General features: G+C 36.7%; 1 long non-coding RNA gene across 4 annotated transcripts in view; it reads left to right on the top strand.

Annotated features, from left to right (window-relative positions):
• LOC134761778 (uncharacterized) overlaps positions 1-18,686 on the top strand; it is a 24,361-nt gene extending 5,675 nt beyond the window's left edge. For all 4 annotated transcript variants that reach the window (XR_010140888.1, XR_010140889.1, XR_010140886.1 and 1 more), the window contains one exon: positions 12,185-18,686. This is a non-coding gene — a long non-coding RNA (uncharacterized LOC134761778). The remainder of the gene's footprint in view (positions 1-12,184) is intronic.

Raw genomic sequence — 18,686 nt, 5'->3', positions numbered from 1 at the left:
AGAAAGCAGAATATTGAATACTGGACCTGTATGCTCAGGTAAAAATCACCTGTGTTCAGCACCAGTGTTCTCTTAGGATGACTCTTCCTAAGAACACTGGACTAGTATATTATGGGGATGTTAATTCTAAAAGCTAATTTTTGCAACCTAGGTCTATTTTTTCATAAAGGTCACTTTATGACTGATTCTCAGGCAAGCCCTCGAAAATTCTTTAAAGCCTTCAGTGTTCTCCCAAAGAGAAGCGGTCCTAGAGCCAGGGTAGAGCAGGGTAGGGCTCCAAGAGTACCTAGGGCTTGGTTATTGCCCATCCCCATTCCCATCTCAGTCCCTTTATCCAGCCAATCCTGATGTCGCAAAGTTTACACAGAACTAGAGATAAATAGAGAAGCCAGACTTGTGGAGAAAGGAGGGGAAGATAATACAATCTCCATCTGTTCAATAAGCATGGGAGAACAGCGAATCTGGGAAGAAAAATTCCAAATTATTCATATTGCAGCTCTGGGGAAGGAAGAACGACTGTTCTTGAGTCCTAGGTGCCTAGGTACAGTAGATATTTCCAGAAAGCCAAAATTCCATGAAGCTTATATATAAGTCAGCTACATATAAATTGGGAGCTTCTTAATTAAAATAAGATATCTCTTACTTTATATAATTATTTTTCAGTAGTTACTTGCCTCTTTTCCATACTGGGAAATCAGTGGCAAAGCTGAGAAAGGAACCTGGATTAATTGATTCTCAGCTTGAAAACCCATGGGTCAGTAGAACTACAAAGATTAGGAACTTTCTTATTCCTGATTAGTAGAATTAGAACATTGGAGCTGCATGGAATAGTCTAATATTATATACATATCATTTACTTGCCTGCATCTTGAGTTGAAGTCTTATAGGTAGAAGCTGGTGATCCTTAGAAGATTGCCTTCTTGCAGAGTGGCCAAATAGAAGAATCAAGAAGTATAAACTGTAATAGCAGATGAATCACATTACCCTCTTGACCTCTGGAAATCAGTAACCAACTATAAACATACTCAACAGTGTAGGCAGATTTCCAATTGGCCTTATAGAGGCCCTCTATGAAATATGTTTATTTCATTGTTAGAAAGAATGACCTACCTAAGGCAGCTAGGAACCAAGAACAACAGTATTGAACACACGTACAAGTAAATATTTGACATTCCTTCAGGATTATTGTCTCTGTCTGAGAATTCTGAAGACCTGCAGAGCTTTGTGTTGAAACAGTCATATGTGGGAGCTGGCTCATACTGGCCAGTGAGCCTATTTTCAGGCATTTTTCCAGCCAATTTTTTTTTTTTTTTTTTTTTTTTTTTGAGAGAGTCTCGCCCTGTCTCCTAGGCTAGAGTGCAGCGGCGCAATCTCAGCTCACTGCGACCTCTGCCTCCCCGATTCAGGCAATTCTCTGCCTCAGCCTCCTGAGTAGCTGGGATTACAGGCACCTCCCACCACACCCAGCTAATTTTCGTGTTTTTAGTAGAGACAGGGTTTCACCATCTTGGCCAGGCTGGTCTTGAACTCCTGACCTCATGATCCACCCACCTCGGCTTCCCAAAGTGCTGGGATTACAGGCGTAAGCCACCACACCCGGCCTTTTCCAGCCTATGTTTAAACACTGCCAATAGTATAATTAGAATTTTTTAACTTACTGAAAATCAAGATAATAAATACTCCAAATGCATCAATTTTTAATGATTTTTCTATATGAGTAGTATGTAATTTTGTGCTGTTGGATGTTAATTCTCAATTCCAGACTCAGTCGTACCATGTTAGTAGTTTGAATTTGCAAAAAGTTAGTAGTTTATTCCACCGTGTTGGGAATATTTACACCCTGGAAATCAGTTTGCACTACAAACAAAAGACTCGTTTATTTTTATTTATTTATTTATTTATTATTTTTAAATTGTGTACTCTAGATTTGGAGGTGGCATTTTGGAGAATATGTTAATAAGGCTTAAAGTTAAAAGTGTGTTGTGGCTGGGCACGGTGGCTCACACCTGTAATCCCAGCACTTTGGGAGGCCGAGACGGGCAGATCACGAGCTCAGGAGATCAAGACCATCCTGGCTAACACGGTGAAATCCCATCTCTACTAAAAATACAAAAAATTAGCTGGGCATGGTGGCGGGCGCCTGTAGTCCCAGCTACTCGGGAGGCTGAGGCAGGAGAATGGCATGAACCCGGGAGGCAGAGGTTGCAGTGAGCCGAGATTGCGCCACTGCACTCCAGCCTAGGCAACAGGGCAAGACTCCATTTCAAAAAAAAAAAAAAAAAAGTGTATTGTATCTACAGCCCTTACATTGTGAATTGCATGAACAGTTAAGGAAATATTCTCCCAGAAATATGACATCTACAAAGGAACACACTAATTATCCAGCAACAGATTTCAATGAGAAAGAAATTTATAAAAATCCTTGAAAAATAATTCAAAATAATGATACTAGAGAAGTTCAGTGAGACATAAAAGGACACAAATAAACAATATAATGAAATCAGAGAAATAATTAGGGATATGAGTGAAAAGTCTACCAAAGAGAGATATCATAGTAACCAAACAGAAATCCTGGATTTTATTTTATTGAATGAAGTAAAAAGTACATTCAAGAACCTCAACAATGGATTATATCAAGCAGAAGAAAGACCTTCAGAACTTGAAAACAGATCTTTTGAAATAATCCAGTCAGACAAAAATAAAGAAAAAAATAAAAAGAATGAACAAAGCATAAGGGACACCATAAAGTGACCAAATATTCAAGTTTTCAGTGTTCCAGAGGTGAAGAGAGGACCAAAGGAATAGAAAACCTATTTAATGAAATAATAGCTGAAAACTTCCCAAGTCAAGCAACAGATTTAGATATCCAGATACAAAAAGTTCAGAAAGCCCCAAATAGATACAATTCAAGAAAATCTTCTTCATGACATGTTATAGTCAAACTTTCAGCAGAGGAAACAATCAACAGAGTAATGAGACAACTTGTTGAATGGGAGAAAATATTTACAAAAATTATTCATCCAACATGGGACTAATATCCAGAATATACAAGGAACTCAAACTACTCAACAAGAAAAAAACAAATAATCTCATTAAAAAGTAGGCAAAAGACATGAATAGACACTTCTCGAAAGAAGACATACAAATGACCAAACGGATATAGTTTAAAATGCTCAACATCACTAATCATCAGGGAAATGTAAATTAGTGGAGTTCTCACGAATGGACTAGTGCCCCAGAGAGCAGCCTTGTCCTTTCATCATATGAGGACACAGCTAGAAGATGCCATCTATGAACCAGAAAGCGGGTCTTCACCAGACACTGAATCTGCCTTGATCTTGGATTCTGCAGCTTTCAGACTTTGAGAAATAAATTTCTGTTGTGTATAAGCCACCTGGTTTATGGCATTTTGTTATAGCAGCCTGAACTAAGACAATACCCTTTATGTCAGTGAAATTTACAATAACCTTATGTACATATATACATACATATAAGGTCCCACCCTGCCCCATCTTGGAAAGCTACTTGTTAAACATTTACCAGCACACCACTAAAGGGCAAGAAAGTGTCATTTGAACTCAAGGACTTAGGGAAATATATCTTGGCTTCAGGCCGTGGATAGAGATTTTCAAGCACATCTAGGAAATATTTCAAAAAGTAATTTAGGAAAAATTTCAAAAGGTAATCTTTAGGGCCTTCACATGCTCTTATCTTCCAGGTTCTGGAAGCAGCTATTGCAAGTGCTTAAATGTTCCTCCTCTGCCTCTGTGACTGTCCAAAGTCCATGTTTCCAGTTCAGCTTTCTTTGAAAAGCCCTTGAGCTTTAATATCACCATCATGCCTCATTAAAACTCCTATTCACTGGGTGCAGAAGACTGCTTATTACTGAAAGTAATTTGATTAAAACATAAATACTGCAAAATGTAAGCATGTTTTAATTTCATTATATATTCTTTGTCCATACTATTTTTATGGCTGCAGAGTATTCAATCATATGAGCCTTTTACACTTTAGTTGATCAATGCCAAATTATTTAGATTGTAACTAAATTTTTATTATTACACACAATGCTGAAATAAAAACGTCATAGTTTAAATTTTGCTCACATCTTGAATTGCTTTCCTAGACATATTCTTAAAACTAGATTTACTGGGACAAGGTTTTTGAGAAATTCTGGATAGCTATTGCAAATTGCCTCCCAGGAAGTTAGTAACCGATTTATCCTATCATCAGTAGAATATCAGAGCATTTAGGTCCATACATAGAGAGGTACACAGTTATGTGCAATGGCATCATTGCATGTATCTTCCTCTATAGACTTGAATTGTAGACTGAGTTGTTAAGATTATCACTGGGTTTTGAGTTTATGTGCAATTTTTCTTTATTATTCCTTATGTGTAATTTGTAGTGTTTTTTACATTGAACATTAAAAGAGGAGTACTATTAATTGAAACAAATAAATAAGATTTGTTACATTAACACAGTTCTACCCTTAACACAATTAAAAGATAAATAACAGACTAGAAAAAATATTTGCAACATCTCTAACAGTGGGTTTATATCCTACATGTAAAATATAAATCAGTAAAATGGAGAGGTTTTTGATGGAATAATCCTGTCATTGGCCTATTCTGTGCTTTGCCCCACCACCCCCTCACTTATAACCCAAAACACACACACACACACACACACACACACACACACACACACACACACACACCCTTTCCCTCTTGCCCTACCCACATCCACCATCACCTACAATCTGGTATCCACCCACATTCACGTGTACAACCTGCCCTCAGTACTCATTCTTCTTATACTTCTGCATTCCCACACTGAGCCTTACCCTCACACACCCATACCAACCTTTATCTATAGTCCCACACACATGCACGCACACAGAGACACCTCTGCCCTACCCATCCTCACCTACCCCCTTCTACAATCCTGCATATACATGCACACCTTCACCCATACATACCCACCCTTACCTACAAACCTATATCCACGCATATTCATACCTGACCACAACTACCTACCCAGCGGTTTGATGCCACACTTTAGAAAGATTCATAAACCCTACTTTTAAAAACCATCATGATTTAGGCTGGAATTAGTAAACTGCTATTTAATTTTACAGATAAAGTTTCAAAAGGTTAAATAATTGAACAAGGTCACACTGCTAGCAGTTTCTAAGAGTCCTAAAAAGAACACAGGTATCTGAAGCTCTGTCCAATGTTCTGTCATTCACATCACAGCTGTCTACATACATCTATTTGAAACAATCTGAACTCTTCTCTCAAAATAAAATTGAGGTGAAATACCAAATTAAGGCACATGGGTCCATTATTGCCAAAGTGATATATTTCCTGACAACCATTCTACCCAGAAGATTTTTTTTTCCAGAGCTAATAATCCCATCCCCCTTGCTGGTGATTAACTTAATAACGAGCATGACAATCAACAAACAGATTGAAAAGGCAACCTACTCAGAATGGGAGAAAATATGAAACCATATACCAGAGATGAAAGTAATATCCAGAATATATAAAGAATTCCTACAACTTGATAACAAAAACACCCCAATCTAAAAATGGACACAGAACTTGAATAGACATTTCTCCAATGAAGATGGCCACCACACATGTGAAAAGATGCTCAACATCTCTAATCATCAAGGGAAATGCAAATCAAAACCACAATAGCACAATGAAATATCATTTCAGACCCCATGTGATGTTAGGATGGCTACTTTCAAAAAAACAGAAAATAAGTGTTGGTAAGGAAACACCTGCACACTGTTGATGGGATTATAAAATGGGCAGCCACTATGGAAAATAGTATGGAGGTTCCATAAAAAACTGAAATTAGAATTCCCATATGATCCAATCATCTCCTACTGCATATATATCCAAAAGAATTGAAAGCAGGATCTTGAAAAGATATCTGCTCTCCTATGTTCATGCAGCATTATTCACAACAGCCAAGATATAGAGGTGATTCAAATGTCCATCAGTGAATGAATAGATAAAGAAATGTGGTATATACATACAATGGAATCTTAGCATAAAAAAGAAAGAATTCCTGTCATATGCTACAGCATAGATGAACCTTGAGGACCTTATAGTAAGTGAAATGAGCCAATCACAAAAAGATGAGTGCTGGATGATCCTACTTATGTGAGGTATCTTAAGTAATAAAACTCATGGAAATGAACGTAGAATAGTGGTTACCAGGGGCTGGGGGAGGGTAAAACAGCATGTTGTTCAATGGGTATAGAGTTTCAGTCATGTGTGCTGAAAACATTCTAGAGATCTGTTGTACAACAATGTGCATATCACTAACATTACTGCACCGTACACTAAAAAATGTTAAGAGGACCAGGCACAGTGGCTCACCCCTGTAATCCAGCACTTTGGGAGGCCAAGGTGGGAGGATCGCTTGAGCCCAGGAGTTGGAGACCAGCCTGGGCAACACAGCAAGACTTCATTTTTACTAAAAATAAAATAAATAAATAAATAAAAAATAGCCAGGCATGGTGGCAAACGCCTGTAGTCCCAGCTACTTGAGAGGCTGAGTTGGGAGGATCCCTTGAGCCCAGTAGTTCCAGGTTACCGTAAGCTATGATCTCGCCACTGCACTTCAGCCTGGGCAACAGAGCAAGACTCTGTCTCAGAAAAAAAATTGTTAAGAAGATAAAGTTATGTTATGTGTTTTTACCACATTAAATAACAATAACAAAAAAGAATGAGCATCTGGCCTAATTCTGACGAGTAAAATTGGAAGGGAAGTCAGCTGGGAGCTAGGAAATCTTTGCTTGCTCATAAGAAAGTGATTTTAGAAATGATTGTCTGGAACCGTTACATCTATTTTCTTACCAATCCGAGGATGAACACACAAGAGATTCACAGGAACAAACCAGACCACTGACTTGCTGCACCGAAGTTGCAATACTTCTGAGACGTAGATCTCCTCATTAATCTAGCTGAGTGTTTTGTTACCTGCAGCACAGAAACACTTTCCCTGAAAAACAGATACAACTTTTAAAGCATAATTTTTATTCTTTAGGTAGTCTGGTAAGTGATCTAAACTATATGTCTATTTAAAAAATAAACCTACATTAGACCTAGAATTAATTTATGAATTGGGATTACTTATTTTAAAAATATAGGGAGAACATTTCATGTCAGGTTTATTGAGGTATAATTTATATTCAGCAACCTCCCTCCTTTAAATATACAGTTTGATTTTGGCAAATGCATATTTCTTTATGGATAAGTCTTTATGCTCATTTACCAAGTAAATAATTATGAAGAAACTATCGTAACTGCAGTTTTAATTTAAGGAAAGTTCTCTCCAAATGGGGTAAACTCTTTTAAAATAGGTGGCACCACTTGAATTTCTAAAGGAGCTGTGAAGACATCTGTAGACATAGAGGTAAGAGTTCTATTTAGGTCAGTATTTTTTTTTTTTTTTTTTTTTTTAAGACAGAGTCTCGCTCTGTTGCCCAGGCTGGAGTGCAACGCTACAAACTTGGCTCATTGCTACCTCCACCTCCTGGGTTCAAGCGATGGTCCTGCCTCAGCCTCCAGAGTAGCTGGGATTACAGGCACCAGCCACCACGCCTGGGTAATTTTTGTATTTTTAGCAGAGACAGGGTTTCACCATGTTGGGCAGGCTGGTCTTGAACTCCTAAGGCTGGTCTTGAACTCGTAACCTCAAGTGATCCGCCCACCTTGGCCTCCCAAAGTGCTGGGATTACAGGTGTGAGCCACCGTGCACAGCCTAGATCGGTATCTTGAGTGCCAGAAAGTGCTCTGTTCACAACCATATTTTTTTGTTTATCATTTTTATTTGCAATAACCCAGAACTGTCCTGGTTTTTGTGCTGAAAGTCTCCAGTCCCAGGAAACTCTGCAGTCCTGGGCAAACCAGGACTGTCACCCTAGCAACATTTCTCAACCTAGGAACTGTTGACATTCTTTGTTGTAGGGGACTGTTATGTGCATTGTAGGATGATTGCATCATTTGTGACCTCTACCCATTAGGTGCCAGTAACGCCCTCCACTCCCAGTTGTCACAATCAAAAGTGTCTCCAGATAGTGTCAAATGTCCCTGGGGGGCAAAATCACTCAAGGGGGCAAAATCACCAAAATCAGGCATCTGCCCTAGAGGTAAGTGCCCTCACAACTCACACATTTGAAATTCATAATCTTATTTTCTGTTGCTGTTGTAAAGCAAAAGCAAGTTGATTCTCCTGTTTTTATAGCAGAGGACTTAAAATGCTGAGGAATTGCTTCCAGACTCTCCCTTTTTGGAGATCCCCCTTCTTCACCCCTCACCCATGCCCCTTTTTCTTAACATTGCAAATGACCTGACCAATGATTCTAGGTGCATCTTTCTTGTAGGTTCTGGGAAGCTGTCCTTGTGACCTGTGTCCAGTCTAACTCTCTAGACTTGAAATTATTTTTTTGTTTGCTACTTCCAATTCTCCCATACATATATAGCCATATCATACGATGATATTCTTAAGACACATTTATAGGATTGAATGTGCATGTGTTTTAATGGGATGGTATTTTGTGCACTTTTCTGTTTTCGCTTTTCTCAGCCAACAATACTACCTGGAAATATCTTCAACAAAATAGTACAGCTATAATTTGTTCTTCTTAGTAACGGTGTAATATTGCCTGTTATATATAGTGAATATACTGTATTTTATATGCCATTTCCCTATTATCTTTCTTTGCCTCAACATGCTCTATTGGAATAAACATCTCTGTACATATATCCTTACCTTCTAGAGTTCTTTTTCCTGCGGGAGATGTTCCAAGAAGCAGGATTACTGGGTCAAAGGATATTTCTAATTCTAACAGATTTGCCACACAGTTTTCTAGAAAAACCATGATACTTTCCATTTCTATTTATATTATTGTTAAAACGACAATGACACAAAACCCCTTTCTATGTATCCCCGATAGAAATGAGTGTTATTGCTCCATTTAATGTTTGCCAGTCTGATGAGAGTAAATTCATGTCTCATTGGTGATTTAATTTGTATTTCCCCAACTAGTGGAGCCTGTACATTGTTTAGTGATTGTAGCCTATTTCCATTTTCTTCTCTGTGAAATTTTCTGCTTCTGCTCTTTGACATTTTTCTATGAGAAATTTGTTCTTACAATTTGTAAAAGCTTATCTATATTTATCCTACATGCATATTGCCACCACTCTGTCACTTTTTTTAGATTTAATTTTCCCTTCTCTTGTTTTGATAACATTTGTATTTTCTGGCATTTTTTGGTCCATTCTTTCATTTCCTGGCCTTCCTTTGCTCTTTTTCCTGTTCTTCTTGTAGACAGCATGTAGCTGGGTTTTGTTTCAGTTGAATCTGAAGGTGAGTCTTTCATGAACGTACTTGTAAGAGTATTATATACTGACCATATTCTTGATATTCCTTCCATAGTACTATATTATTCATTTTTACTTGGTTGTTCACAATTTCTTTCCTGCTAATTAATTTGTAAATCCCACAATATTTCAATTTTTAGCACTTAGACCTCTGTTTCTCAAAAACATGGTGCCCAATCTTTCTCCCTTCTGAATGCTTAATTTCCTCTCTTTATTCCCAATAAGATAAGATCTTTAAAATATTTCTTCATCCCTGCTCCTCTCCTAGCCTCCTCTCATTGCCTTTGAAATGTTTTTACTTTGTTCTTATCCTCAACCCCCTGCTCCTAGGAATTGCTAAGCACCTTTAGTTCTTTTAGTTCAGGACTGTTATTAGAGTATCTCTGGCATTATGTCTCTTCTCTTGCGATGTTCCTTATTTTTACTTATTCTCCATAGCCCCAGACAGTTTGTCATTATCAATTTAAATGTAAATACATTTACTTTTCAAAGTTAATTGCTCATTACTCTTCTCTTTTCTTCATAGACCCTTATTTTGAGTACTCTGTTCACATTCATTTATCGTTGGACATCTTTTCTTGAGTTTTTCCTTAAATCAGATATATTTTCTGAATTCATGCATATGCACAAATCTATGGTTGTTATAGGAGAGTTGGGCTACAGGTCTTTTCTCTTGCTCATCTGTGGATGCCACTCTATCTTCTACTATTGCAGATGAGACATTTGTTGCCAATCTCACTAATAGGCAACTTGTGTCTTTTGTCTGAATGCTTGTTAGGTTTTCTGTTTATCCTTGGAGTTCAGGAATTTCTAGAATGTTACTTTGGGGTTTATTGTGTGTAGATATATGTGTTTATCTTCTAATTCTCTAATATTTTTTCTTCATGAATTGCATCTTTTTTTCTCTGTGCTTTGAAAGGTTTCTTCCACTTGATTTTCCAGGCCACTATTTGTCATCTCCTAGTGCTCCTTACCCTTCCTGCAGAGCTTTCAATTCAATGCTCATGGGCACTTATTTCCCAAAATAAAAGAAATTTCATATTGAAAATAAACAGATTATCAAGAAGTCATAATAGTCATTAGCTTTTATGCCAAAATAGCACAGTCTCAAACTTTATGAAAAGTGATAGAAATATGAGGAAAAATGGATTATTCAACAATCTTTCTGGAGGACTTTTACACATCTATTTTAGATACCAAAAGATCAATTAGGCAGAAAACAAGAATACAGAAGACTAATATAGCACAATTAGCAAGTAGGATCTAACATACACATACAACTGTGCACCCAACAAAAAAGGAAACGCACATTCTTTCATATAGAATATCTCTGAAAATTGACCATGCAATAGACCACAAAGGAAGTTGCTCACAAATCCTGGAAAACAAATACATACGTACATGACATACCTTGTTCACTGAACACTGAACATACCTGTTGAATTCCACAATAGAATTGAAAAAGATTCAACAACAAAAAAAATTTTAAAGTGTTCTACAGATACCTGAAAATTTTAAAATATGGGTTTAAATAACTTTTTTGTTAAACAAGACCTATAAAACTAAACTATAAAAATTTGGAAATAGACTGGGCATGGTGGCTCATGCCTTTAATCCCAGCAATTTGGGAGGCCAATGTAGGCAGATTACCTGAAGTTAGGAGTTCGAGACCAGCCTGGCCAACATGGTGAAACCCCGTCTCTGCTAAATATACAAAAATTAACCAGGCATGGTGGCGGGCACCTGTAATCCCAGCTACTTGGAAGGCTGAGGCAGAGAGAATTGCTTGAACCCAAGAGGCAGAGGTTGCAGTGAGCCGAGATCGTGCCACTGTACTCTAGCCTGGGCGACAGAGCGAGACTCTGTCTTGAAAAAAAAAAAATTGGAAATAAGATAATGAAAGTAGTACACTATTATGCATCCAGTGGAAAATTTACATTTTTCTTTTCTTTTTTTTTTTTTTTTGAGACGGAGTTTCACTTTTGTCGCCCAAGCTGGACTGCAAAGGTGCAATCTTGGCTCAGTGCTAACTCCGCCTCCCAGGTTCAAGCGATTCTCCTGCCTCAGCCTCCCGGGTAGCTGGGATTATAGGCACGCGCCACCATGCTCAGTTAATTTTTGTATTTTTAGTAGAGACAGGGTTTCACCATATTGGCCAGGCTGGTCAAGAGCTCCTGACCTCCTGTGATCCACTCGCCTCGGCCTCCCAAGGTGCTGGAATTACAGGCATGAGCCACCATGCCCAGCCTATATTTTTCTTAAATGTTTGCTTTAGAAAAGAAATATTAAGTGTAAATGAGCAAAGAAGCTGGGGAAATAAACAACATAATAAACCCAAATAAAGTAGAATGAAGGGATTTGAGAAATAAGTATTGAAGAAAAATAAAACAAAAAAATCAATTTGAGCTTATTAACAAAATTCAAAGCTAGTTCTTTAAGATGTCTAATACTATAGAAACATCTTTGGCCTGATATATGAAGGAGAAGAGAGCAAAAGGAAAAGGACACAGTAAATTTAAAAGTATGTTTTAATACAATACAATCTATGGCAGAGTGCATAATTGTTCACAATACTTTACATCTCCCTGTATTCATGTCCTTTGTTATGTAAATTCGCAGTTCCTCCTGGTAATGGTAAAATATATCCACCTCCATTCATAATATTGTGCTGTACTACGTGATTTACTTTGGCAGAAGTGCCAGTGCCAGTTCTGAATCTAGGCCTTAAGGGTATCACATATTTCCACTTATCCCTCTTGTACTTCTTCCATCCCCAGGAGAAGAATGTGTCTCTGGTAGCCAATTGATCCAAAAAGGATCTGACATTTTCAGATGTGGAACCAAGACCAGCCAAGCCCAGCCAAGCCCAGCATAGATCCGCCAAAGCCCAACTGTCTTGCAGATGTATAAACTGGATTAAATGTTGCTTTACATTTAGTTTGGGGTGGTTTACTACACAGCATTATTGTGGCTATGCTGACTAGCACACTATGTTACCAAAACATTGGAAAAAACAGAATATACACATAATTTTTCTAGAAAAATATTTTGGCAAAATAGTCCCAAGAAGAAGTAGAAAATCTGAACAAATAATTTAACACAAAAGAAAAATTAATGCCAAGTTCTGCCACTACCAAATGACATGTTCTACTATGTCTTCAAAAAGACAGATTATTCTTGTCCTATATAAACTATTACACAGCAGGAAAAATGGTGAGAAATGATCCAATTCATCTCTTTAAAAACGTAGCATAACATTGGTAGCAATGCCAGACTAGAACAGAAAGAGAAAAGAAAATCATTGATCAAGCTTAACGTACCTACACCCAGAAATCCTAAATAGTAGCAAATCAAATCCAGCAGTGAACTGAAAGAACGACCATGACAAGTGCAAGGATAGCACTTTTCTCTGGTAGATGATGCCATGAACAAAATTAAACAAAAATGCCAAACTGTGAAAAATATTTTCAACATATATAATAGTGTCTAGAATCTATTTTTTAAAACTTGTATAAGCCATTGACAGAGAAGAAACTAACCTAATAAAATTAGGTTATTATGTACAACATCTAACTAGGGATTTTCACAGTAGAGGGACTACAAATGGACAATAATACAAAATATTTAATCTTATTAGAAATCAAAGAAACACTAATTCAAAAAATTAGTTATTTTATGCCATCGGATAGGTCAAAAATAATCAATTGGGTAATACCAAGTGTTGGAGAGATGTGGGGAAACAATTTTTTTTTTTTTTTTGAGACGGAGTCTCACTCTGTCACCTAGGCTGAAGTGCAGTGGCATAATCTTGACTCACTGCAACCTCCCCCTCCCGAGTTCAAGTGATTCTTCTGCTTCAGCCTCCTGAGTAGTTGGGATTACAGGCGCCCACCATCACACCCAGCTAATTTTTGTATTTTTGGTAGAGATGTGCTTTCGCCATGTTGACCAGGCTGGTCTAGAAATCCTGGCCTCAGGTGATCTGCCTGCCTTGCCTCCTAAACTGCTGGAATTACAGGCGTGAGCCACTGGGCTTGGCCTACAACTTCCGTTTGACACTGGTGAGATTATAGTTCGTTACAACCTCTTTGTAAAGCAATTTGCCCATATTTGGTAAAGCTGAAAATGAGTGTACTTTATGAAGTATCGGTTTGTCTGTAAGTTTATACTGGGGATAAGTATAAGTTATACTGGGAGGTGGGGGAAGAAAAGGTAATTAGTGGGGCCCTGAGGTCTTGAAGGAAAACTGGGCCTCAATTATATGTCATAGAATATAAATCCCATAAGAATATTTTTTAGCTGGTCCACTTTGTGGGAGGCCCCACGTCTTGTTTGGTGATCACATACATACCTAGAAGCCACAGAGGAAGACGTTCATTAAAGTATTGTTTACATAAGCAAAAATCAAAAACAATCTAATGCTAACTATTAAGAATATGATTAAATAAATGGTATTAAATGCACTGTACATTTATTTAGTGGAATATTAGGCAACCACTAGTACATGGTTATGAAACCTAAGTAGCACCATAAGAACTTGTTACAATACTTAAAAGCAAAAAAAGCAGTATACAAAGTAATATTCATACTATGATTACACTTGTGTGAAAAATGCATGCATAGGCAGAAAAGAGATCGAAAAGAAATATGTCAAAAAGACAATGATTGAGTGAAGTTCATGCAATTAAGAGTGGTTTTTTGTTTTTACTTCCTAAATAAACTATAATGTAGCAGTATTAGCTTGCATTTCAAAAAATAATTTAAAAAATCTATAGAGATGTGAATAGAAGATCCATAAACCTTACAAGAATTATAGGGAGAAAAACTACTTACAATTAATTTTTACAGGTGAAAAAATACTAACCTTACATTTATTAAGAGAGAAGTCAAGATAATACGTAAGATATGAACCACAAATTGCACTCCATCTCTAACAGTTATAATATTATCAGGAAATTTTAAAAAATAAGATGTTCTACCTATTTTGGTTAACAATATCTATGAAATTCTAGTGTACTTTATATTCTAATTCTACTGAATACAACTTAGTCCACTTCAAACTGTACATACATTATTAGAGCCTAAGGTATCACTAATAGCAGCCCAAAGAAAAAAATACATCACATAGAACCCTTTCTGTACTAAAAACACACACAAAATTAGCCAGGTGTGGCGGTGGGCGCCTGTAGTTCCAGCTACTTGGGAGGCTGAGGCAGGAGAATCTCTTGAACCTGGGAGATGGAGGCTGCAGTGAGCCGATGAGCCGAGATTGACTCATTGCACTCCAGCCTGGGCGACAGAGCGAGACTTCCTGTCAAAACAAAACAAAACAAACAAAAGGACGTAAATTGCACATAGTCTTGGTTATATGAATGTTACCTTTCTTCAAGAGTACAGTCATTTAATCTTAAATAACATTGCTCCATGGAATCAAATACTTAGATCTTTTACAAAATGAAGTTGTTACCAATTAAAAAAAAAAACCAGGTGACACCATCCCTGGTAAATTGAAGTCTTCCTTTCAAAGGCAAAAGTTCTGTTAAGTGACCTATTAATTGGGATTATTAGTTGCCTAAACTACTCCCATCCATCCATCCATCCATCCATCCATCCATCCATCCATCCATCCATCCATTAATCCGTCTATCCATCCATGCACTAATTAATTAAAACAAATACACACTGGCTGTCTTTTCCATGTCAGGCACAGAGTGCTGGGCTGTTAAAAAGTTAAATTCCACAAGGGATAGTTCTTTGGAATCATGTACAGTTTTCTTGTTTCCCCTGAAGTACATAAAAGTGAGTTGTGTTTACCATACACTTTGAAGAACTTCAAGTCTAATCCTTTTTTTTTTTTTGAGATGGATTCTGCTCTGTTGCCCAGGCTGTAGGGCAGCGGCATGATCTCGGCTCACTGCAACCTCTGCCTCCTGGGTTCAAGCAATTCTCATGCTTCAGCTTCCTGAGTAGCTGGGATTACAGGCGCGCATCTTTTTTTTTTTTTTTTTTTTTTGTATTTTTAATAGGGATGGGATTTCGCCATGTTGTCCAGGCTGGCCTTGAACTCCTAGCCTCAAGTGATCTGCCCTCCTGGGCCTCCCAAAATGCTGGGATTACAGGCATGAGCCACTGTGCCTGGCCCAAGTCTAATCTTTTTCATCCAAGTTTCCATGTCTCCAGAAATTGGGCACCAATTTACTTTCCCACTTTTTTCCTTCCAACAAGTCTGGGTAATTCCCATGGGATTGTCAGCCTGTTCTTGTCTGCATTTTTTGTTTGTTCATTAGTTCATCTGTTTATTAATGTTTTGAGTACCTATTATAAAGCTAATGTAAAGCTTGGTGCTCTGGGGTGATACGAACAAAATGCAAAAATTATTTTGCGCTGTTCTGAAGCTTAGAATTAATCACCTCTCCTCTGGGACCCTGAAGTACTTTGTACATGCTCTGGTACAGCTTTTTCATACACTGTTAATGGGTTAATCACCCATATAGGTAAATCTCCAGCACCTGGTAAAATAAGTGACTTATATTAGACATCTGTATACTTTGTAAACATATAGTTTATACAGAGAAACATGACATCTACACATGTAATACACATATAATAATACCATCAATACAAGTTATAGTTAGGAGACAAAGTGAGTTGTATTAACAGGAAATACTATAGCAGTGCTAAGAAAAGGAAAAACCAAATAATTCCTTTGTTCATGCTGTATTTTCATCATTAAATGTCCTTCCTCATCTGTGTTCTATTCCATACCCAGCTGAATACTTCTTCTGTGATGTCACCCAAGACTACAGCTCTTACCACGTCTTGATGAATTAAATCTCTTTTTGCAACAACTTATCAAGTATACATGAATCCTCAATAAAATTATAAAACTTTCAGGGCAGTCACTGGTAACATTTGCCTCTATGTCTCTTACAGTATCTTGTGAAAAACAGATCCTCAGAAATTATGGGAAGATTTTGTTTGCCAGATGCATGGAATGAGCTACTTTAAATTTCATATAAAATTCTAAAGTAGACTCTTATGAATAAAATATTGAATGTGCTATTTTAACTACTTGTATCTGTGTAATGCTTTACAGTGTATAAATGTTTTATGTACATTTTACTGCTGGATATTTTAAAATTTGTTAGTCATGTTTATAATCTTTGTTTTACAGATGATTATAATCAGGTTAATTTAAGTCAAAGTAACTTACCCCTGGTTTCACTAATAAATAGCCAAGTTAGATTTGAATTTAGGTCTTCTCAAACCAAATCTCTTGTTTTCTAATAATATTATATAGCGTACTAAATTTCCACATTAATTTAATTATAGAACACGAAAGCGATTAGATTCTGCTTAAGTGGTAACTGACACAAACATCATAAGAAGTAATAGGTTGTTATTAAAAAACAAGTTATTAGCAAAAGGCAAAATTTAGAAAAATTAGAAAAAGTCATTAATACACTGTGATTATATCAGGGCTAATTTCATTACCTCACAAAAAAACAGTTAATTTACAAAGATAGGTTGCTAAAACCTCAGGGTTTTTTTTTTTTTTTTTTGACAAATTGAAATTTCTAATGTAGACTTCTGCAAGACACTACTAGAAAAAAATATATAATGAACATTAAAAAATTTAATTCTCAGAAAAGGATGAAAAACACTGATTTATAAGAAAAGAAAAAGGAGGCCTTAAACTCGGGAAAATTAAAATGGCAGTAAATTGAATGGAAGAAAACGAGTTTTTAAGGAGTGATCTACTGCTGTGTCTCACAGGAATATGGAAAAGAGATCACCAACTTGTAGTTTCTATTACTCTATGTTTATTTGTTATTCATTTTTTTCTACATTAAGTGGCTTTTTTAAATTTTTTTTTTAGTTTCAAAATATGTAGTATTTTATGTTTGGTGATTTTACAGCTAATGTTGCATTTCACTGAAGCTTGGTCAGTGGTATACTGCCAATATCCACAAGGTGTCATTGTAACATTATGTTTGGTTTGAAACCTTTCTTGCATTTTTCACTCATTTGTTTTCCCATTTACAGTAAGCTTCAACTTGGACATTTCACAGTGGGTGCCACTGGAGGATGCTAGTTGCTCTGAGGGCAATGGCCAAGGCTAGAGGAGTTTTGAAAAAAGCTGAAGGCTGGACCAATGAAGCTACTGATGGGCAACACTGACCAGAACTGGAACAATTGGAAGGAATGTTGTTTTCCTCTTTTCTCACCTTTCACTCCCATTTTGTAACCCTAGTAACAAAACACAATAGGCAGTTAGTGGGCAAGGGAGTCTGGGAAAGATATTCCGCAGAGTCCCAGCACAGAGCAGAGTAGAACAGAGTAGGATTGGAGCTGAGAGATAGTAAGTAAATAAGCAGCAGAAATATGTCAAGCAACAATACCCCATGTAAGTAGAAGGGGATGGTGGTTGGAATCCTTGTATTATGTAGAAGGAGAGTAAAAATGTTGATTCTCTTTAAAATTCAAAAAAGTTAAATATGCATATTACAATCTCTAGGGTACCTACTATAAAGACCAAAATAAACTTTCAAAGCAGAAACAGGAAAAAAAATGGGATGAGGGGAAATAGTCCACTAATCCAAGAAAAGGCAAGAAAGGGGAAATTATTATTATAAAGCAACATAAAATGAATAAAATGAGATATGTGAAATAAATCCAAATATATTAGTAATCACAATCAATTTAAAAGGATTGAACTTTCCAGTTAAAATAGATTTGATTTATCAAAACAGCATAATACAGGCATAAAAAGACATACAAACCAATGGAACAAGATAGAGAACCTAGAATTAAATCCACACATTTACAGTTAGTTGATTTTCAACAAAGATGCCAAGAATGTGTAATGGGGAAAGGATAGTCTCTATGTGAAATGATATGTAACCTTTAGTGTTTTCTATCCTGGATGCATATGCTATTTAGAAATCTGGAAAGCAGTTGGAAATGGAATCATTTATGTCAAGTATAAACATTGATATGATCTTTAGCTTAATTAAAACCACAGGAACAGATCTGAAAAAATAATCAAATTTCCAAGCAGGTACTTGGAAAGTCTATCCTGAGATATCTGATTGATTAGACATCCTGCAAGCAGCAAAGCCTTTCTGTAGCTATCTCTCAGAAGCTAATGCTTTTATGTTAGTCATATATGCAATTTCCTCCCGCAGGCTATTTATGACTTTTTATTTTTATTTTCTAATGGAAAAAATTATTCAACTACATAAACATAGTTAGCATTAAAAATTATTTTAAATCTTA

Source organism: Pongo abelii, chromosome 6, assembly GCF_028885655.2.
Source record: "Pongo abelii isolate AG06213 chromosome 6, NHGRI_mPonAbe1-v2.0_pri, whole genome shotgun sequence".
In the NCBI taxonomy this organism is placed as follows: domain Eukaryota; kingdom Metazoa; phylum Chordata; class Mammalia; order Primates; family Hominidae; genus Pongo; species Pongo abelii.
Note: the sequence above shows the minus strand (reverse complement) of the source record. Positions and strands in the feature narration are given on the sequence as shown.